Below are 23,890 nucleotides of genomic sequence, written 5' to 3' on the forward strand. Positions count from 1 at the left end.
AAAGGAGCCATCGAGCTGGAAGAACAAGTCCGAACCCCAACACGATCGAGGAAGATCCAAGAGCAAGAAGAACACCCAAAGATCTACCCGAGGTGTAACCCGATCTCATCCTTGTGTACTCCGTCGAGCAGACCATCGGGCAGGTATGGGAAACTAGGTCAAAGGGGTTTCCATATATAAACCCCTCCTCTCCTAGCTCGCAAACGAGCACGCCGCAGACCCTCAAACCAGAGAGCGAGAGCTTCTGTGAGAGAACTGAGCGACTCAAACACTTTTCCTTTTTGTTTTACATTTCCTTTCATAGTTTTTATCATTTCTTTTAGATATCTATCTTGTACTCTTTCTACTCTACTCTACCGTTTGTTATAATGCAATTTTCATTCTTATTCATTGTTATGTTTCTTGTTATTATGTCCGAGTAGTGTAGTAAAGTTTCTATGGATGGGATAGATGATTTTGTGTTCTTGATCGGTTAGGATGCCTTAGTTTGATTGTATATGTTTGATAGATTTCCTTCTAGGTTGGTGTTCTTAATGTTGTCAACAGACCGAGAGGTTGAGATTAGATCTAGGGTGCTTTACCACCGAGAGGTGTAGATGAGATGCTTGAATCAACTAATGCTAGAGGTTCACTCGCTCAGAGTAAGAGATTAGATGAGTTTGGATTTACTGACAACAATGATTTGGATCTTAATGCCTGCTTGGTCATGTTTCTCCAACGAGATTTGGGTAGGGAAGTGATCAAGGTTGATTGTTGCTAGTGCGAGAGTGTGGTAACAAAGTTTTAGATTCATTGTCTAAAAAATATTTGCTTGAGGCATGTTAGGCATCTGTACTGGTCAAGAATACTTAGGATTCGATTACCATATCTTTAGAAGCTTTCGTATTTTAATTATTTACATTTTTCTTTCATTACTCGATCACTTACCCGATCAGGTACACGATAACCTTTATCGAGTAATACCTCGAGCTGTTCATATCCCATTTGCTTACTCGATCACCCCACCCGATCCTGTACTCGAATGCTTGCATTGAGTGCTTAGGTCGTGTGGTTGCTTGTTTATATTCTTTCTTTATTTTAGGATTGTTAGATCAAAACCCCTATTTGCTTGGCTTGACTTGTATTGTTCTGATCATATCCTTCCTGCTAGCAATAAACAACCATTTGGATTGATAACCCTTTGTACTACAACTGCATAGGGAATTGATACCCTGGGTGAAAACCTGTTTATCAATTTGGCGCCATTGCCATTTGGTTGTGTTTATTTTGCTACGTTTAGGATTTCAGCACTTGCTAGATCAAGTTCTTTTGTTTATATTGGTTCAGAACTTGATTTGTTTGCTTTCGCTTTGTTTGTTTTGAATCTCAGGTACAACCCGAGCACCCACCCGACCCGTCACTCGATCACCTGGATCGGGTAGACCCTCGTGTACACACTTGGACACCTACCTGTGCATGCAAACACGATCCAGAGGTAGCTAGAACCTGAGTCCTTTCATCGAAAACTCGACAGACCAAGGCTACTCAGACAACAACAAGTTCAACCGGAACCAGCAATCATTGAGGAGACAATGAACAATCAAAACGGTCCACCAACTCCTCAAGCATGGAGCAACATAGGAGCCGGAGATGCTCCATATACTCACACTCAACGGAATGACATTGTGCCACCTGCTGTGCAGAACAACAATTTTGAGATCAAGAGTAGTCTCATCCAGATGATACAGAGTAATAAGTTTCATGGATTGCCAATGGAGGACCCATTGGATCATCTGGATTAATTTGACAGGCTCTATAACCTCACTAAGATCAATGGAGTCAGTGAAGATGGATTCAAGCTCAGGCTTTCCCCATTCTCTTTGGGAGACAAAGCACACATCTGGGAGAAATCACTCCCCAAGGAGTCCATCACCACTTGGGAAGCGTGCAAGAAGGCATTCCTGGCCGAATTCTTCTCCAACTCCAGAACCGCAAGGCTGAGAAATGACATTTCTAGCTTTGTTCAGAAGAACAATGAAACGTTCAGTGAAGCTTGGGAACGTTTCAATAGATACACTACCCGATGTCCACACCATGGCTTCAGCAATTCTTCATTGCTGAGTACACTTTACAGAGGAGTGATCCCCAAGATACGGATGTTGCTGGACACTGCAAGTAATGGTAACTTCCTCAACAAGGATGTTGATGAAGGTTGGGACCTAGTGGAGAACTTGGCTCAGTCTGATGGGAACTACAATGAGGAGTACGATCGCACTGTGCGATCTACAGGAGAGGAAGATGCCAAGTACAAGAGGGACATGAAAGCCCTCAATGACAAGCTTGATAAACTACTCAACCAGCAGCCGCAGCATCATGTTCATGCAATATCAGAGGAAGAGCAGTTTCTACAACAAGATGGGGAGACTATACAGATAGAGGATGTCAACTACATCAACAACCAGGGAGGTTACAACAAAGGGTACAACAACTACAAGCCAAATCTGAATCTATCCTATCGGAACCCGAATGTTGCAAACCCTCAGGACCAAACTTACCGATCTGCAGTTCAAGGGAACCAGGTCCAACAGAAACCTTTTGTCCAGTACAATCAAGGATATGCACCTAAGGAGCAGTACTCTGGCAACTACAACCAACCACCTGGATTCCAACAGCATCAAGGCCAGCAGAACCAATCACAGGAAGCTGAGTTATGCGGCCTACTTCAGCAAATGATTCAGAATCAGGCTTCAGCATCTATGGACATCGCAAAACGGTTTGCAGAGATGAGCAACAAGATAGACTCATAATACAATGATCTGAACGCCAAGTACGAATCGCTCAACACTAAGGTTAGATACCTCGAAGGCCATCACAACAACCAACCAGCTCCAAAGACTAACCAACTCCCAGGAAAAGCTGTTCAGAACCCTAAGGATTATGCCACTGCCCAAGCTATCTTCCTTGATGATGACTATGAGGATTACCTCACTGGGGACAGTGATGATCAAGATGTGGAGAATATGGATCACCCAATGAAAAATGAGGCCAAATACTATATATCCTAGTATGAACCCAAGCCTTCACCCGGGGAGACTGATCGAGTTGATGATCGAGCACTGGTTCGAGAATCACAAATTGAAGAACAACCCGATGACCTACACGATGATGGTGATCGGATGATACATCGAGTAGATGTTAAGATGAGAGATCAGCCTCAACTGCCTGTACCAAATGAAGGAGAGCTAGAGGAAAGGTTCAATGCTGCACTTGACATTCAATTGGAGGCGCTTGCAGAGCGTATGGCCAAGCACAAAGCTCCACCACCTAAGCTTTTGCCACCACACAAACTTCAGGAAGAAGTTGCCAAGGAAGCAGCTCGATTGGAGAATGAGGTTAAGGAAGCTGTCAAGGAGATTGGGTTTGAGATTCTCAGGAGTGGAGTGTGTTTAGATCCTGCCCTGCTTGATAGGACTTTGGATTTTCAAGAATTGTTTGTGCGACCTTGGAGCTTCAGTTAGCATTATACCACTGTCGGTAGCCAACAAGATGGGATTCACCAGCTTTAAACCAAGTAATCTATATTTGGTACTGGCCGATAGAACGGTCAGACATCCGATTGGGATCCTGGAAAATCTACCTCTCAAAATTGGAAGAGTGGAAGTACCTACTGACTTCATGATCCTTGATATGGACAAGGAACCAGACGATCCACTGATTCTAGGAAGACCATTCTTGGCAACAGTTGGTGCTGTGATCGAGGTAAAATAAGGCAAGATCAGAATAGAGCATGGTGAGCATTTCAAGATGGAGTTTGATGTGAAGAAAGGGATTAAGAGGCCAACCATTGATGGTCAAGCTTTTTCTACTAAGACCAAACAGAGGAGGTGCAACATCTTGAAGAGGTCAACACCACATTTGCCTTAGAACCTGGACAAAACCTGGAAAATTTGTTGAACCAGCCTGCTACAGTGGAGAGGATTTCAGAACCTCTTCCACCTGGATCCCATGCTTAAGGAGCATGAAGAGTCAAGCTTAGTGACTTTAAACAAGCTCACTTGGGAGGAAGTCCTAAAAGTATCTTTTGTTTTGTTTTAATTTTGATTTATTTGTTTTGTCTTATTTTCTATTTTTGAATTTTCACCAAAAAAAAAATGGAGAAGTTGAAAAGAGGAAATTGGGGAACCCGAGAGTCAACCTGACACCATACTCGACGCGCCTGATCGTGTCCCTGCTCTGGTGGCGAGTGGAGTCCGAATTCCACAAGAAAGCCCACTCTCGGTGAAGTTCCAGCTGTTAGACATTGCATTGTGTGGAGTTTTGGATAGTGCTAGGGATGGTACACCACTAGTAGGAGATGTTGCGGATACTAGTATGGTGTTTGTGCTGCTAGATCAATTCCTCTACCTCAAATCATGGGCCATCAAAAGAAGAGAAGGAGGCGGAGAGATCTCTATTGGAGGACTGATTACACCGATCTTGGTGGCTTCCAATGTGCCCTTGAAGGGAATAGTTCATGAACCAAGATAGTTGGACGTAGACTACCTCGTGCTGGCGAGATTTTTGACCTATGAGCGGCCTAATGATATGATGCTGTTCAAGTTCGTCCATCCAACAGCCGGAGCTGCCCAAATGATCCTACCAGATTTCATATGCACCAAGGTTCGGCTGGGTGACAACATTGACTTCACACCACCTTTGGAGGAGCTTTACAACCCAGAAAAGGAGTCCGAAGCTGAGAAGAGAGAGGAAACCGGGCAGAGACAGGGAGATAGCTCGGAGGATTTCGATTTTGAGGAGTATGTGTGCTCTCAAAAGCAACCGGTTGGAGTGAGGGAAGCCCACAAGAGGATCGGATGGCTGAAAAAGATGAACAAGTATTTGGTGAGGAAGGTGAAAGATCTTACCGGTTCAGTGAAGACTATGGGAGGTCAGATAAGGAGCTGCAAGACAAGGCAAGCTGTGCCTCAGCCCCTACCTCGGCATACGCACCAACATGGATGGGGAGAAGCGGACCGCTAGGAGGAACTCGAGGACTGCCACCTCAAGAACCTCACAGAGCATCATCATACGAGCCCAAAGTTGAGGAGAACATCGCGCGACCAGAAGCATCCCGGAGAAGCCACTCAGACGCCTATCCGATGCCTAACCCGATGGGATACACAATGCCTTATCCGATGCACCCATCGAGCACCCAGTCAGGTGATTACTCAGGACTTTTCCCTCCGCCTTACCAGATGCCATTCACGATGCCGTACACGATGCACCCTGCGAGTGGCTACACGGGTGATCATTCTGGACCTCTTCCGCCATACCTGTCGTACTACCCGATGCCATACTTGATGAGCTACGTGATCCCTCCCTCGATCAACCCCTCGGATGCTGGTCCGAGTAAGTCGTCTGTGCGTATTTCTGAGCTCTCTGACGAGCAAACACCGGCACCTGCTGAAGCCGGAGACGACCCTGGCTACACGTTGGCGAGTATGGAGGCTGTTGCAACCTCCTTCTTCACCAACCCATGAGGTTCCAATTTTATCAGATATTTGTATATATCATTGCATTTAGTTTAATTCATTTTGTGTGATTTTTGGATTCTTTTTCCAACTTTTATTTATACAGAGACTGTGAATTTAAGTTTGGAAGAGGGTCCTAGAATATATTTAACATTGTGTTTTATTTTCTTATTTTATTATTTCAAATTTTTGCATGCTAGTTTTATCTATTTGAGTCTGCATCTATGTGCATTAAAAACCCCCAAAAATTTTGAAAATTTTTAAAAATAATAAAAAAAGAGTGTTCATGTAGTTGCATTTACATATTAGGATTGAGTCTAGTTTGTTTCATATAGGATTGTTGCATATGCATCTTAGGGAACAATGATTAAAACTGCCTTGTTTAAAATCAAACCTTAGGATTGAAGCTATAGCCCTTAGTCACAGTTCATTGTTGCTAGATCAATCTTTGGAAAAAAATGAAAAATCTTTGCTTAGATCCTTGTGTCGTTTGAATGTTTCCTCCACTTGCTTAAACATTAGAACATCTCTATATTATTGGATTTAATTTGAACTTTAATTGTCTTGCTTATGGAACTTGAATACTTGCTCATGGTAACTCTAAACTCGGGTTAGCACTCCTACCCAAGAACCCAAACCTTTCTTTCAAACTTTGATGTGAATTGTTGAGTGAGGCCTTTTTCATTGTGCTATAGGTTGTGAACCTTGCGAGTATTGAGAACGACAAAGAACTGCCTCTTGATTTAGCTAAGTTAGAATTTGAACTAGCGAATAGATTCGGTCTTGAAAGATAGGTGGTTAGTATGTTTATTTGGGGTTGGGTTGTGGAATAAAAAAATAAAGTCCCTAAGGTTAGAATCAATTAGCTCTAAGTCTCTAAGTAAAAAAAAAAAGAGAAAACATCTTGCTATAGTCTCCTAGAAATAAAGAAAAAAAAAAATATATATATATATATATATATATATATATATATTAGGAGTTTAGCAAAGAGAGAAAAATACAGAAAAAAAGCTAGAAGTTCTAAAATTTAAACCTTAGGGAGTAAAAAAAAGAGTTAAAATCAAGATTGTGGGTAGTTTAATTTTAGGGTGTTTGGTAAAATAAAAAGAAAGAAAGTGAATGAGAAAAGGGTAGATCATCAAGAGTTAAGCTTTGTATCCCCAAATTGTTCTCAATCTTAGATAGTTTTCACCACTGTCTAGCATTCATTTTTTTGAGAGAAAACCACCCAAATAATTTCTTTGAAACCACCTTACTAAAAAACCTTACCCTTGAAACCGATTGAGCTTGATTTACCTTCCATTTGCAAGAATTCGCCAAACACTTAATTGAATGTGAAAGAGATGTTCTTTATCTTTAGTTGGAGGTTGAACTAGATCGATGCATGGTAATAAGCAAAGAAAAATATTTGTAAGTATGTTGATTGATCTTAGCACCATTAAACTATCTTTAAGGACTATAGCTTGAATCCTTCACTTAGCATATAAAGGTTATGAGTCCCCACTTTCAAACCGTACCCTCTTACTTCCTTGCTAGAGGACTAGCAAGATTTAAGTTTGGGGGTCTGATAACTCTCTAATTTACATGTTTTTAGCATCCTTTTTTGTCTATATTTTGCATTGTTCATACCTCAAACTTAGCATTTTTAGGTCATTAACTGTAGGAATTCACTTTTAGACCATCTAGGGTGTTGCATTTTTGCATTTGCATGTTTTGGATGAAAACAGGTGCTAAAGAGCCTAAAATGGGGAAAAACAAGGACAAACCCGAGCATGTACCCGAAGGAGCCATCGAGCTGGAAGAACAAGTCCAAACCCCAACACGATCGAGGAATATCCAAGAGCAAGAAAAACACCCGAAGATCTACCCGAGGTGTAACCCGATTGATAAGCTCAAATTAATCCCTAGAGCTACTCTCTCAAACAAGAGATCTTTGCAGTACTTAGGGGTCGAATCCACAGAGACTCAAGATCAAACACAATAGATTGTAAAGTTTTGTAAATTACGCTAAACAAGTTAAATTGAATTAAAATAAACCAATGCAAATATTTAAATAAAAGTGTTGTGAATTCAGAAAATCAAAAGAGTTAAGCCTAGGGAATTTCTCAAGAAATTATGAAATATTAAATCAATAAAATAATTAAGGTTCAAGCAACAAAAATCAGATATAGAAACTCTAAACTTTTGGTAAAATAATCAGTTCTCACTGCAATTATATTCTAAATTTAAAACAAGAAAATCCAAATCTCTTTGTAAAATTCTAAGTAATAAATCAGCTTTAAGAACAGGTTTAGATAAGTTCACAGAATTATTAATTCAAATCTCTTTGTAATAAACAATTCTGCTCATCAATGGTTTAATCAGGAAAACAATTATATTCTCATATCAATTTATATCCCTAAGATAACAATTCTAGGTGATCAATCAAGAATTATTGTGAAGAACAACCAAGGATGAAGATCATAAAAGATTAAGAACCCTAAAAATCTCAGATCTAATAAATCATAAAAACCCTATAAAAAACCCTAAACCTAACAGGCAAATTACTCAGACATGTTAAATAAAACACAAATCATAATTCTGAATAACATGAATAGATATTAAAAGTAAAAGAGGGAGTTCAAGAAATCTTCTCTCTACAAAGAATTCAGATCTATCTCTCCCAAAAGCTCTCAATATCCTTTCTCTCAAAAACTGCTAGCAGATAACTTAAGGGTTTCTAAAACCTAAAAATAATATATATACATCCTAAAACACGTCCAGGGGCTTATGTTGCAATTGTAGAAGGCTTTGGGCAAATTTGTAAAACTTCCAATTTCTTGTTCTCTCGTCGGGTAAACATGAGTGTCGATCGATGCTCTTTTGTGTGGTGGCGATCGATGCTAGTACTCTGATCCGACTCCAACTTGATTTCCTTCGGTAAAATACTCAAATTGTTCCATATTGCCCCATCCGTGCCAAACTCCTAAACAACCTGTAAAGACTCAAAAATAACCTAGAAACAAATCAAAAGACTCAAAAAAGCACACTTATATCATGGTTAAAAACCGTAAAAACCATGATATATCAACTCCCCCAAACTTAGCATTTGCTTGCCCTCAAGCAAAACATAAACTTAGAACTGTGAAAGAGGTTTGAAAACATAGAATTCACTCAACTGCTGGTAACGTATCTTCGCACTCTTTATCGCCTTGACTCTCAAGAACTTACTTCATATACTTTGTCAATTGAAAAGCATCAACATTCCTTTCTCAAATCCCACAATCCTCTGCAATCTCTAGTCTCACCCTTGCCATCTCATTACATAAACTAAAGCAAGTACAGGTGAGTTCTTACCTTGTGGTATTCAAACAGTGGCATATGGACTCTCTTCAGGCCAAGACATTCTTCTTACATCTCCTTTCCTCTCCCTTTTCTCACTTCCTTTTTTTTTTCTTTTCTTATTTTTTTTTATGCAAAGGTGTAAGCGAATACCGGGGTCATCGGTAATTTACCTACCCCTCGCTTCCAAGCTTTGTGTGATCATTTGACTCAAGAGTAGAATAATGAGGTCACTGGTAATTTACCTACCTCTCTAAACTGATCAAAATCATCTCATCTTATATTTCTCTCTTTTTTCTGATTTTTTTTTTTTTTTGAAGCACTGAAAGGAAGAGAGAGAGGAGACATACTTTGACAAATTTCACTGTCTTGTATGGCCTGAAGAAGAAGTCTAATCCATTGATTTCCAACCCCAAAGTAAGAGATTAAGTCCGGTTAAAAATCCTGATAAAAGTTGAGACAGCATTGGTTGAACTAGATATCCTTTGAATAAGGGCTTTCAGGATTGTTGATATAGCTCATAGTCTTTCCACACTTCTGTTCTGAGAGGTCAAGCTTAGTCAAGAATCATTAGAGTGTTAGCCAAAGAACAAGAACCATCAGTTAGAGATCATAATTCAACAGAAAAATTTGACTCAATAAAAACAAAAATACGGTTTTGACACAAGACACAAAAACCAAGTAAGTAGTTAGTACTAACCTCCCCCAGACTTAAACAACACTGTCCCCAGTGTTATCAAAGAAGGGAAAAGTCAAGAAACAAAAATTGTGTTGAAAAGTTGAAAGAAAAATTGAACAGATTTTCGGGTTACCCAATCGGCGTCGATCGATGCCATTCAAGGTAGTGTCGATCGACACCTTCGACAAATGGTGAATTTTGTCCGAAGTCTCCTTGTTAGTTGCAGTTAGTTGTGTGCGTTGTTGGTTCAATCCTTTGATGTTAATTCTGTTAAGAAGCACTCAAACACAAACGCAGGTTAAAAGCAACATGATAGATAGATGGTTCATAAGTTCAAACAACTTTCAAACACAAACTGACTCAAAGCAAGAATAAAAATGACTCAATCCTAGGAAAGGGAAAAAGATAAAGAAAAACCATGAATAGAAGCTAAAATATAGCAGAAACATCATCATCACCGTCATCAGCAGTATCGTCCGCATCCTCAGCATCCTCATCATCAGAGACAGGATCAGCAGAAGGTGACATGCGCCTAGTACGCCTGGTAGGACGAATGCAGCCACACTGGAAAAGTCGAGCCATGCCATTCCAGATGGCACGCAAAGCAGAAACCACATAAGTCTGATGAGCTCCCTGGTCCATAGTAGCAGGATCCTCTGATGGCTCTGGAAACTCAAATGCCGCAGTCCCAGAAGAAGAACCAGTCTCAAAACCCCCAGCAGGGTTAGTAGCAGCTGCAGCATCAGTAGTAGTCCGCGAAGTGCGATGGCGACGGGAAGGAGCATAAGCAACATAGTCAGCTGGTGAAGGGCAAAAACGCAACTGCTCAGGATCTCTACCAATGGTGGTAAGATCAGGTCGTGGAAGGTGGACAAAGTGCTCTCATGTGTCATCAACAAACCTCCACAACAAACCTGGTTTCAGTCAGTGTGCACTCCTCAATCATCCATAAGCTGTCTCCTAGTGACAACACTATAACCATCAGTAGGAATCTTCTTGAACTGAAGGACAGCAGTAATAAGGCTCCCCACAGCCTCTCTCTTAGCTCCAGTACCCGAAAATGGCTTGGTCTGCAGATCAACCAAGTGGTGTGCGAAAATAGCTCCAAAGTTAAGGAGCATAGGGTCACGACGCTCACCAATGGACTCGTTAATCTCCCCAAACACCCACTGGCCTATTGATGAATTCAGGCTTGCTAAGCTCAGGAAGCTTGTGTTGAGGCCATTCTCTCTCAGTTGGAATTAGTAGACCTTCTTCTTTTGGCCATGGGAACCTTGATTGGATGGGAGATGGAAGAGAGAGATCATGTAAGGCTGTGGAGGCTGTCATCAGGCGTCGTGGAGGCTGGGGAAGGCTCGCCGGAGCTTGCGGAGGCGGACGGCGGCCAGATTGACGAGGCGGACGAGCTAAAGAAGAAGCTTCACCGTCGTTTTTTCGAGTCCTCTTGTTGGATGTCATCACTCCAAAACACGAAATTGACACTAGATCCAGGTAGAGGAGCGAAAATCGAGTGGATTAGAGCCTTGAATCACTCAAATCGGAGCTGTATCGAGAGAGTTATGAGCAATTTAGGGTTTAGTCGATTTTGGGTTGAATGGGGGAAGAAGACGAAGTCTCGCGATTTTAATCGTCCTTCCTCGGGTTTAAGTGGTATCAACCGATGCCCATATAAGTAGCATCGATCGATGCTTCTTCTATTCGGTCCGGCCCAGTTTCAATCACAAGCCCAATAATGTTTCAAACCCAACAAATCAACCGATTGGCCCGTTTTCTCGTTTCTATCCACAATAGTGTCGACCGATGCCCATATAAGTGGTATCCGTAATTCTTTCTTCTTCGTTTTTTTTTTAAAAAATTTTCCTGAAACAATAAAACTCAAAACCAAAAATTAATATGTTAGTGATCCTAAAAAGCAAAAATTCAAAATAATTAATTCTTACCAGTGGGTTGCCTCCCACTCAGCGCTTGTTTTAAGTCATTAGCTTAACTTGGCAGCGGATTAGGCAGAGGGTGCATCATCCAAACGTACAATGTGTCCGTCTGGTATCTCAGCTTTTGTCCAATAGTGTTTCACCCTTTGGCCATTAACAGTGAATCTTTCTCCTTTAGAGTTCAACAGCACAATAGCTCTATATGGTCTAACTTCTTGAACAGTAAAAGGACCAGACCAGCGGGAACGCAGCTTTCCAGGAAACAGCTTCAAGCGGGAATTGTAAAGGAGAACCTGGTCATTAGGCTCAAAGTGTTTGGAGATGATCTTCTTATCATGATAAGCCTTGGTCCTTTCCTTGTACAGCTTGGAATTCTCAAATGCATGAAATCTCAGCTCATCTAACTCATTCAACTGCACTAACCTTCTCTCTGAAGCTGTCTTGGCATCAAAATTCATCAACTTAACTGTCCAGGCTGCTTTGTGCTCTAACTCCACTGGTAGATGATAGGCTTTCCCATAAAGCAGATGAAAAGGAGTTGTGCCAAGTGGTGTTTTATAAGCAGTTCTATATGCCCAAAGTGCATCATCAAGCTTCATAGCCCAATCTTTCCTTGTAACACCCACTGTTTTCTCTAGGATCTCCTTAATCTGCCTGTTGGAAACCTCAACTTGTCCACTGGTCTGAGGATGATATGGACTAGCCACTCTATGTTGAACACCATACTTTTTCAGCAGCTTCTCAAACACTTTATTGATAAAGTGCTTTCCTCCATCACTGATGACTATTCTAGGAACTCCAAACCGTGGAAAGATAATGGTCTTAAACAGCTTAAGAACCACAGCAGAATCATTGGTTGGACTTGCAATTGCTTCAACCCACTTAGAGACATAGTCAACAGCCACTAAGATGTATTCATTCTTGTAAGAGGAAGGGAATGGTCCCATAAAGTCAATGCCCCAGCAATCAAAAACTTCAACCTCAAGGATAAAGTTTTGTGGCATCTCATGCCTCTTACTAATCTGACCTTTCCGCTGACAAGCATCACATCTGGAGACAAACTCATTAGCATTCTTGAACATTGTTGGCCACCAAAACCCATCTTGTAGAACCTTAGACACTGTCTTGAAAGTAGCAAAGTGTCCAGCATAATCGGATCCATGACAGTGAAAAAGAACATCAGGAACTTCTGTCTCAGCTAGACATCTTCTGTAAACACCATCACTGCAATGCTTATACAAATAAGGCTCATCCCAATAATATCTCCTTAGCTCTCTCAAGAACCTCTTCTTATGATAGCCCGTGAATTTGTCTGGTTCCACCTCTGTAGCAAGATAATTGGCAATATCAGCATACCAGGGTTGATTGGAGCTAGCCACAGCAGCTAAATCTACATCATTCGACCAATCTGATTCGGTAAACAAAGGGTGTCGATCGATGCTAGAATGGTGTCGATCGACACCACATGCATCCGAAGACAAATTCTTGGAATCATCAGTCTGAAACCCAGTATCAACAAAATAAACATGCTCTTCAGGAAGACAATCACGAATTGGAACATCATCATCAATCCTAATCCTGGACAAGTGATCAGCAACACCATTCTCTATCCCCTTCTTATCCCTCACTTCAATGTCAAACTCTTGAAGAAGAAGAATCCATCTCAAAAGCCTAGGCTTAGCATCCTTTTTCTGCATCAAGTACCTTAATGCAGCATGATCAGTATGAACAATGACTTTTGAACCAACCAGATAAGATCTAAACTTCTCAAAAGCAAACACCACAGCCAACAACTCCTTCTCTGTTGTTGCACCATTCAATTCTCGATGGAAACGGAGTTTTGCGAATTCTCCCCGCCTCATCAAGTGTCCTGCTTGCATAGTAGATTGCATGAAGTTTCTTATCTTTTTTTTGTCCCAGCACTGCTCCCACTGCAAAGTCACTAGCATCACACATCACTTCAAATGGAAGATCCCAATCTGGTGGCTGAACAATAGGTGCACTCACAAGCTCCTGCTTAATCCTCTCAAAGGCTATGCGACATTCATCAGTGAATTCAAACTTGACATCTTTGCACAACAGAGCAGAAAGTGGTCTTGCTATCTTGCTGAAATCTTTGATAAAACGCCTATAGAATCCTGCATGTCCAAGAAAGCTCCTCATTGCCTTCAAATTCTCTGGTAGTTGAAGACTTGTCATCACCTCTATCTTAGCGCGGTCAACTTCTATTCCAGCTTCTGAAACCCTGTGGCCAAGCACTATACCATCTCTAACCATAAAATGACATTTTTCCCAGTTAAGTACCAAATGCTTCTCTTCATACCTTGCTAGCACCTTACAGAGATTATCCAAACAGCTTTTGAATGAAGACCCATAAACTGAGAAATCATCCATGAAAACCTCCATATAATCTTCAATCATATCAGTGAAGATTGACATCATGCATCTCTGAAATGTTGCAGGAGCATTACAGAGACCAAAAGGCATTCTGCGGTAGGCAAAGGTACCATAGGGACAAGTGAAGGTGGTCTTCTCTTGGTCATCAGGATGAATAGGAATCTGGAAGAAGCCTGAGTAACCATCCAAAAAGCAGTAGTATGGATGATTAGCTAACCTCTCCAACATCTAGTCAATGAAAGGAAGTGGGAAGTGATCTTTCCTTGTTGCAGCATTCAGCTTCCTGTAGTCTATGCACATCCGATGACCAGTAATTGTCCTTGTAGGGATCAGCTCATTCTTGTCATTTTTCACCACTGTGACACCATCCTTCTTAGGAACAACATGTACCGGACTAACCCAATTGCTGTCAGATATTGGATAGATGATCCCAGCATTCAGCAGCTTCATGATCTCCTTCTTGACAACATCTCGCAGATTCAGATTCAGCCTCCTCTGATGCTCAATGGATGTCTTAGCTCCTTCCTCAAGATGAATCCTATGCATACACAAGTCTGGAGAGATTCCTGCAATATCATCAAGAGAATAGCCAAGAGCCTTGCGAAACTTGCGCAGCTTGCTTAGCAATAAAGTGAGCTCTGTATTGTTTAAAGAAGCACTAACAATAACAGGATAAGAAGAGTTCTCACCTAGATATGCATACCTTAAACCTGCAGGAAGTGGCTTGAGATCAACCTTTGGAGCTTTTTCAAGACTCCAATCAGAAACCTTTGCAGCTTGTGAAAAAGTACAAACCAATTCCTCTTGTGCAACCAGCTTCTTCACTTGTTCATTAGCATCAAGCAGTTTGACATACCCAGCAGCAATGTCATCTAGATGCTCAGCTTCTTCAGCAGAAGCAACCAATGCTCTCTCTAATGGATCCTCAGGATGCAGCTCCTGGAATATCTCCTCAGCCAGATTAGACAATGTGTCTACATAGAATGTCTGGCCATCAATGGTAGGCCTCTTAACCAGCTTCTCCATGTCAAAAAGCATTTGTAAATCACCAATGTTGAGACCAATCTGACCCTTCTTGACATCAATTATAGCTCCAGCAGTAGCTAAGAATGATCTTCCCAGAATAAGAGGGTCCTTGGGTTCCTCCTCATACTTTAATACCACAAAATCAGTAGGTATCAAGCACTCACCAATCTTAATTGGAACATCTTCAAGAACACCATCTGGAATGCAAACAGACCGGTCAGCAAGGATGAGAGTGAGCTTAGTAGGCTGGAAGTCTGTCATTCCCAGGCTGAGTGCTACTGATCTTGGCATAAGGTTGACACTAGAACCAAGATCACACAAAGATCTAGCAAATCTGTCAGTGAAGATAGTACAATCAAGAACAAAGCTCCCTGGATCAGAAAGTTTTTCTGGGATCTTGTTCTGAATGATGGCACTGACTTGGGCTGATATCATCATAACTCCTTGCTCAGCATTAAAATCCTTGGTTACCATCCTCTTGACATATCTCTTAAGCATTGGAGAAGTCTTAACAGCATCAACCAAAGGCAACTCAAGAATAAGCTTATCCATCATGGCTTTGCACTTAGCATCATCTAGCTCTTGTTTAGACTTCCTTGGATTCTTGGGGAAAGGAACCTTAGGTGTGTAAACTCTTTCTGCAACTAGAGTAGAAGATTTCACATTCGCAGTTTCTGTCCGTGGTTGGCGTCGATCGATGCCACCTGGTTGGTGTCGATCGACGCTTTGTTCTGGGATTTTGTCCAAAACTTCGCATGGTTTGGGTGTCGACCGATGCCCATGTGTGTCGGTCGATACTGGCTCGGCAGAAACATCCTCTTCGTCGTCTATATCAATCAACTCTTGTAGATCATCAGTTTGATTCTTCTGGGGTATAGGATGGAGTTGTTTGCCACTTCTCAAAGTCACTGCATTGCAAGAATGTTTAGGATTTGATTCAGTTCTTGAAGGGAGATAACCTTCTTGCCTTTTTACAGACCCAGCAGTCTGCGCAACCTAACTTTCCAGTTTCTTGACATGGATGTTCAAAGCTTCAAACTTCCCATTAAGATCAGTGTAGACATTATCCAGCTTCCCATTGAAAGTCACTGTCATTTGCTCTTGGCCTTGCAAAAGCTGCTCAAGCATAGCTTCCATCTTACTAGTTTCAGCTAACTTAGGAGGTGGAGACTGATATGAGTTGTTGCCAAAAGTCCTTTTGAATCCACTGTTTTGTTGCTGCTACTGATATTCAGGTTTGGGTGTGAAACCAGAAGAGTTGCCCTGAAAGTTACTGCGCTGGCTGTTTCCACTGTAAGGCCTACTACCTTGCTGATTTCCAAACCTCTGCCCCTGATTCCCATAGACATAGTTCACCTCTTCTTCCTCATGATTTCCTTGATCAGATTCTGGCTCATATGTCTCAACTTCAGCAGCAAAATGAACATATTTCTTACCCACAAGGAGATTATGCACAGAATCTAGCTTAGCATTAACAGAAGCTAACTGGTGTGAGTCATATCCTCCATGTAATCTCTTCCTTTCAGCATCTGCTCTCTTAGTACTATTGCTAGCAGCTAAGTTCTCAATCAACAATTCAGCATCTTCTGGCATCCTTGTTTTGAAATTCCCATGACTTGCAGCATCGAAAGCCAACTGATACTCCCAGTCACACCCTGTGAAGAAGATACTTAGCAATTGAACTCTTGAGAAACCATGGTGTGGACAGTCCCTTTGGTAAGCCTTGAATCTCACCCAAGCTGCTTTGAAAGCTTCATCTGGTCTCTGCTTGAAAGAAGACAGCTTGATTCTCAACTCATCTAACATTGCATCATCATAGAAGTGGTTGAGGAAGGCCACCTTGACATCACGCCAGCTTGTCAATGATCCAGCAGGCAGCTGTTTCAACCACTGAGATGCCTCTCCTGCAAGTGAGTAAGGGAAGAGTTTGCAGAAGATGTAGTCCTCAGTCACCCCATTAGCCTTGATGCTAGTCACCAGATCCTCAAAATGCTCAATGTGATCCAAGGGCTTCTCATTGGGCAAAGTAGAGAAAGGTCTCTGCCCAACTAGTTGAAAGTACGCAGGTTTCAACTCAAAATCATTCCTCTGAAAAGGGGGAGGAACAATAGCATACCGGTTCTCATACACCAGATCAGCCCGATTGTAGTCAGCAATGGTCCTGATCAGATCCTGGTTGTTCTCCTGTCGTCGAACTGGGTTATGTACGTTGTTGGCAGCTCCACGCACGTCTGCAGGTGGGTGTCGATCGATGCCACCTGGTTGGTGTCGATCGACACCAAGATCCAGATCATCAACGACACCAGCTTGCTGATTCACGACAGTCTGCTCGTTGACAACAGGTTCAGGAATCACGTTTCCTTCTGCATCAAGCTTTTGGCCCTGCTCATTGCGCAAATGGCCCTGTTGATCCCTCAAAACACCAGCCTCATCACGCATCAGAATGATTGTATTAACCATCTTCAGAGATTTAGCAGCTTTTCTGTTCTCACGCTCAAGTTTTCCCAACTCTTGGTTTGACAAATTCACAGTAGGACAAGAATTATTGCTCCTTGTGTGAGGTCTAGGAGGCATGCACCTGAAACACCAAAGAGAAGAAAAACAATAAAAAGAAAAGTTTAGACGAAATTAAAAACTCGAATCTAATGGTAGAATCAGAGAGTCCCCGGCAACGGCGTCAAAATTTGATAAGCTCAAATTAATCCCTAGAGCTACTCTCTCAAACAAGAGATCACTACAGTACTTAGGGGTCGAATCCACAGAGACTCAAGATCAAACACAATAGATTGTAAAGTTTTGTAAATTACGCTAAACAAGTTAAATTGAATTAAAATAAAGCAATGCAAATATTTAAATAAAAGTGTTGTGAATTCAGAAAATCAAAAGAGTTAAGCCTAGGGAATTTCTCAGGAAATTATGAAATATTAAATCAATAAAATAATTAAGGTTCAAGCAATAAAAATCAGATCTAGAAACTCTAAACTTTTGGTAAAATAATCAGTTCTCACTGCAATTATATTCTAAATTTAAAACAAGAAAATCCAAATCTCTTTGTAAAATTCTAAGTAATAAATCAGCTTTAAGAACAGGTTTAGATAAGTTCACAGAATTATTAATTCAAATCTCTTTGTAATAAACAATTCTGCTCATCAATGGTTTAATCAGGAAAACAATTATATTCTCATATCAATTTATTTCCCTCAGATAACAATTCTAGGTGATCAATCAAGAATTATTGTGAAGAACAACCAAGGATGAAGATCATAAAAGATTAAGAACCCTAAAAATCTTAGATCTGATAAATCATAAAAACCCTATGAAAAACCCTAAACCTAACAGGCAAATTACTCAGACATGTTAAATAAAGCACAAATCATAATTCTGAATAACATGAATAGATAATAAAAGTAAAAGAGGGAGTTCAAGAAATCTTCTCTCTACAAAGAATTCAGATCTATCTCTCCCAAAAGCTCTCAATATCCTTTCTCTCAAAAACTGCTAGCAGATAACTTAAGGGTTTCAAAAACCTAAAAATAATATATATACATCCTAAAACACGTCCAGGGGCTTATGTTGCAATTGTAGAAGACTTTGGGCAAATTTGTAAAACTTCCAATTTCTTGTTCTCTCGTCGGGTAAACATGAGTGTTGATCGATGCTCCTTTGTGTGGTGTCGATCGATGCTAGTACTCTGATCCGACTCCAACTTGATTTCCTTCGGTAAAATGCTCCAAAATGATCCAACTTGTTCCATATTGCCCCATCCGTGCCAAACTCCTAAATAACCTGTAAAGACTCAAAAATAACCTAGAAACAAATCAAAAGACTCAAAAAAGCACACTTATATCATGGTTAAAAACCATAAAAACCATGATATATCACCGATCTCATCCTCGTGTACCCCGTCGAGTAGACCATCGGGCAGGTCTGGGAAACTAGGTCAAAGGGGTTTCCATATATAAACCCCTCCTCTCCTAGCTCGCAAACGAGCACGCCGCAGACCCTCAAACCAGAGAGCGAGAGCTTCTGTGAGAGAACTGAGCGACTCAAATACTTTTCCTTTTTGTTTTACATTTCCTTTCATACTTTTTATCATTTCTTTTAGATTTCTATCTTGTACTCTTTCTACTCTACTCTACCGTTTGTTATAATGCAATTTTCATTCTTATTCGTTGTTATGTTTCTTGTTATTATGTCCGAGTAGTGTAGTAAAGTTTCTAGGGATGGGATAGATGATTTTGTGTTTTTGATCGGTTAGGATGCCTTAGTTTGATTTGTATATGTTTGATAGATTTCCTTCTAGGTTGGTGTTCTTAATGCTGTCAACAGACCGAGAGGTTGAGATTAGATCTAGGGTGTTTTACCACCGAGAGGTGTAGATGAGATGCTTGAATCAACCAATGCTAGAGGTTCACTTGCTCTGAGTAAGAAATTAGATGAGTTTGGGTTTACTGAAAATAATGAATCGGATCTTAATGTCTGCTTGGTCATGTTTCTCCAATGAGAGTTGGGTAGGGAAGTGATCAAGGTTGATTGTTGCTAGTGCGATAGTGTGGTAACAAAGTTTTAGAGATTCATTGTCTAGGAAATATTTGCTTGAGGCATGTAAGGCATCTGTACTGGTCAAGAATACTTAGGATTTGATTACCCCATCCTTAGAAGCTTTCGTATTTTAATTGTTTACATTTTTCTTTCATTACTCGATCACTTACCTGATCAGGTACACGATAACCTGTATCGAGTAATACCTCGAGCTGTTCATACCCCATTTGCTTACTCGATCACCCCACCCGATCCTGTACTCGAATGCTTGCATCGAGTGCTTAGATCGTGTGGTTGCTTGTTTATATTCTTTCTTTATTTTAGGATTTTTAGATCAAAACCTCTATTTGCTTGGCTTGACTTGTATTGTTCTGATCATATCCTTCCTGCTAGCAATAGACAACCATTTGGATTGATAACCCTTTGTACTACAACTGCATAGGGAATTGATACCCTGGGTGAAAACCTGTTTATCACTAGGTGAAAGCTGAAAGTCACGTCCTATATTGAAACCATAATTGTAAACTTTTTTTTTTTGAATTTAATGTTAAATTATATTCAAAAGAAAAATAAACGTTTTACAAAGTTTATGTAAAAAACTTTAAAACAGTTTAAAATAAAATCATTCAGTAGAATCTAGCTGCAAACCAAACTTGGATGGTTGTGGCTTTACCACCTTGAAGTGTACTTAGACGGTTTCGGACATTCTTGTCTATTAGCTTGATCAGATGCTCTGCCGTCAGAGGGTGTTCTCCATGCCGTCGACCGTTTCTTTCTTTCCAAATCGAGTAGATGGTGGTTTGGAAAGCATAACCGAGGATTAACTTCAGTGTTTTGTCCAGAGCATTACCAGCAAGAAGAGTGATGACATCTTTCCAGTGACTTGTGTATTTGTCTGCGAGTAGCTTTTTAACTAACCCTTCCCACACCAGCTGTGTATAAGAACACTGGAAAAATAGATGTTCTCTCGTTTCTAGCAAATGATTGCAGAGGATACAACTTGCGTTTGCCTGAGGATTCCATTGCTTCATTTTGTCACCTGTTGCGACTCTGTTTTTTACTACCAACCATGTGAGGAAGGCGTACTTTGGAGTGGCTTGTGCGAACCAGATTACTTTGAAGTCGACCAGTTGTGGGTGGGCAGCATGAATATGTTGCCATGTATCTTTGGTTGAGAAACTGTTACGGTAACAGTCGTTTTTTCCTTTCCACAGAGGTATGTCGTGAATCTCACAAGAAAAACATAGCTTCTGTTTCTAATCTCTTCCTCTACAGCAGTTAACAAAGGCAACCGATGTTTCCGTCTCCTCTGCATATTCATTACATCAGCCATAGTGCTTGATTTCGAGATACCGAGGTCTATAAAGCCTTTGTCACCAAGTAAATCATGTAAACAGCCTAGCAAACTCCATTTATCAAACCAGAAAGATGTTGATGCACCAATATGCACTTCCATCTTAAAAAACTGCTTAGCATGATCCCTATATTTCAATAGTTTCCTCCAAATCCAAGAGCCAGAGGTTGTGTTATCTTTTTCAGCCCAGAAAGAACCAGTTCTAATAAGAGACCGTTGCACCCAATCCACCCATAAAGAGCTTATAGCTGAAAAAATTCTCCAAATCAGTTTGAGCATACTCACCTTATTTGCTTCCGCGATTGACCGTAACCCCAAACCTCCCTCACTCTTTGGTAAACAGACCTCTGACCAAGCAACTTTAGTTTTCCTTGTGTTCAAAGAAGGTCCAAACCACAAGAAAGCAGAGCATAACCGATCAATCTCTTGGATGTAGGATTTAGGAAGTCTAAAAGCTGATATCCAGAAGTTTGTCAAACTGAAAAGAACTGAACTAATTAGCTGTAATCGGCCTGCAAAAGAGAGCATTCGAGCTGTCCAAGAAGCTATTCGCATGTGTATTTTTTCTATAAGAGGGAGGTAATCCCTTGATGTCATCCGCCTTGGTAATAGCGGTAAGCCCAAATACCGAACTGGCAAAGAGCCGTACGGAAACGGGAACTCGTGGAGAATCTCTTCTCGCTGGGCCAAGGGAATGCCAACAGTGTAGATAGTTGATTTTTCAATACTAATATGCAGACCAGAGTGAACCGCAAAGTCATCAAACACCCGCAGAGCACCAGAGACTGACTGTTTAGAGCCATCCACAAACACCATTAGATCATCAGCAAAACAAAGGTGGGTGAGTTTCAACTTTTTACACCTGGGGTGGTATCCAAATTCCCTATTCGCAGCAGCCACATCAAGCTTGCGAGAGAGTACATTCATGCAAATAACAAAAAGATATGGGCTGAGTGAGCAGCCTTGCCGTAAACCTCTCGTACTACCAAAGTAACCCGCTAGTTCTCCATTAACTTGGACTGAGAAAGATGCGGTTGTGATGCAGGTTTGTATCCAGTAGACATACTGCGCAGGAAATGCCATTGCTCTCAAGGTGGTAAGTAAAAAACTCCATTATACAGAGTCAAAAGCTTTAGATATGTCTATCTTTAAAGCACAACGAGGAGAAACTGTGTCCTTGTGATAGTCTTTAATAATTTCTGTAGCAAGAAACACATTTTCCATTAGCAATTTGTCCTTGACAAAAGTTGATTGATTAGGGACGATGAACTTCGGTAGAATGATCTTTAGTCAGTTTGCCAGAATCTTCGAAATGACCTTATAAAGGACATTGCAGCAGGAAATCAGTTTGTAGTCTTTCATGAGTCTCACTTTTTTCTTCTTTGATATGAGAGCCAGAATAGTAGAGTTGACCCCTTTAGGTAGAAAGCCAGTTCTGAAAAAGGATTGTATAGCCACTACAAATTCATCACCTATGGTTGCCCATGAAGCCTTGAAGAACTCCACAGTAAAACCATCCGGTCTCGGTGATTTTGAGCCTGGCATTGCAAATAACACCCTCCTGATCTCCTCCTTAGATACTTCATGGGTGAGTAGTCTCTTATCACTCTCATTACATTTAAAATCCAAAACAGATTCCAGCTCCTCTTGCGACCAGGGGGTGTAATCCGCGGGTTGCAGATTGAGAAAACCCTGAAAATAACTTTCAGCTTCGCTTTTGATTTGATCTTGAGTGTCTACGACCTGACCATTGTCGCATTGAATCTCTTTGATACTATTACTGGACTCACGGAGAGTAGCTGCAGTATGGAATGCTTTATTATTTTGATCACCAACTTTCAACCAATGAAGCTTCGCTTTCTGCTTCAAATAATTCTCCTCAATATCCGAAAGCTTTCTCCATTTTTCATAAGCAGTCACGTCATCACAAACAGCTTATGACGTGGGATTTGCCATTGTTTTAGTCTGCAGATCACATAAAATCTTATATGCTTCCTTTGTGCGGACTGAGATAGCACCAACCATGCGTTTCTCCAAAGATCGCAAGCGAGGCTTTAAATCTTTCAATTGCTTTGAAAATCTGTGCATTGCAGAAGTAGAATGAAACAGAGATGGATACTTTCTCCACTGCTCCTCCATATCCTTAGGGAAATCTGGATGAAAGGTAGTAACATTGATAAACTTGAAAGGTTTCTTAATCTTTGGCGCCACCGGTGAGAGGTAGAACCGACACCTAAGATGGTCCCAGCACCCACCCGGTTCAAACACATAGTAGGATTGAGCAAAGTGCTGAAGTCAATGGTTATTAATAAGGACTCTGTCAAGTTTTTTACAGATAACCTCATCTTGCCGCTTATTACACCATGTAAACCTTTGTCCATGATAATGCATATCGGAAAGTTCGCAGTAGCTAGCAAAATCTTGGAAGTCCCTCATTCCTGTCGTGCAGAAGGGGGTGGAAGCATTAAGAGAGTGATCATCACCATCCAGTATTTCATTAAAATCACTACAGAGTAGCCAAGCTTTATCCCTAAATAAAAGAGAGTCATAATTGTAAACCTTGCTCATACTGACGATCTCCCAACCGTTGAAGAGACAGCAGCTGGTTTCTTATTTGTTGATCAATCCACTTAATTAGTAGAGTTGGACTATTTCGTGTATCACCATGTCTCCGTCCATTCTGTTCCCTCCAAATGGTGTAAGCTGTGAGTTGAAAGATATACCTAGTAAAAAAACTCTCCACTCGATCCAGAGGATGGTCCGAGACATGGACAAGAAGCGCCTGCCAGTTAGTTGTGTATCTAGCTTAGGACACCCCTTTAGCTAAAACAGCCCAAATTTCTGATGCATACACACATCAAAAAAAAAAGATGATCTCGTGTTTCAGTGCAGTTTTGACACAAATTACAGATCTCTTATGCCCCCTATTCCCCCGCACCATACGAGCACCATTTACTAATCGATCTTGTACTGCTAACCATTTGCAGAGTTAGTAAAGAATGTTGGTCTGAATTCACCATTTTCCCACGCCAAAGAACAATATATATCATTGTGCTCTTTTCGATGCTGGTACTGTGATGACAGAAACCCTTCAATCGCTTTTAGGTGAGCCTGACGGTGGCTCCTCCTGCGTCGAGAAGACCATGCTTCA

The 23,890-nt window shown here is 41.0% G+C and overlaps 1 non-coding gene and 1 pseudogene across 1 annotated transcript; one reads left to right on the top strand and one right to left on the bottom strand.

Moving 5' to 3' along the window:
* Positions 1-1,973: 1,973 nt before the first annotated feature.
* On the bottom strand, positions 1,974-2,080 carry LOC147923688 (small nucleolar RNA R71). Its single transcript, XR_015587844.1, has one exon. It is a non-coding gene; the product is annotated as a small nucleolar RNA R71 (small nucleolar RNA).
* A 14,453-nt stretch (positions 2,081-16,533) lies between these two features.
* Positions 16,534-16,634, top strand: LOC147923689 (small nucleolar RNA R71; annotated as a pseudogene).
* Positions 16,635-23,890: the final 7,256 nt, after the last annotated feature.

This window comes from Camelina sativa, chromosome 17 (genome assembly GCF_030686135.1).
Source record: "Camelina sativa cultivar CO46 ecotype springtype chromosome 17, ASM3068613v1".
NCBI lineage: Eukaryota > Viridiplantae > Streptophyta > Magnoliopsida > Brassicales > Brassicaceae > Camelina > Camelina sativa.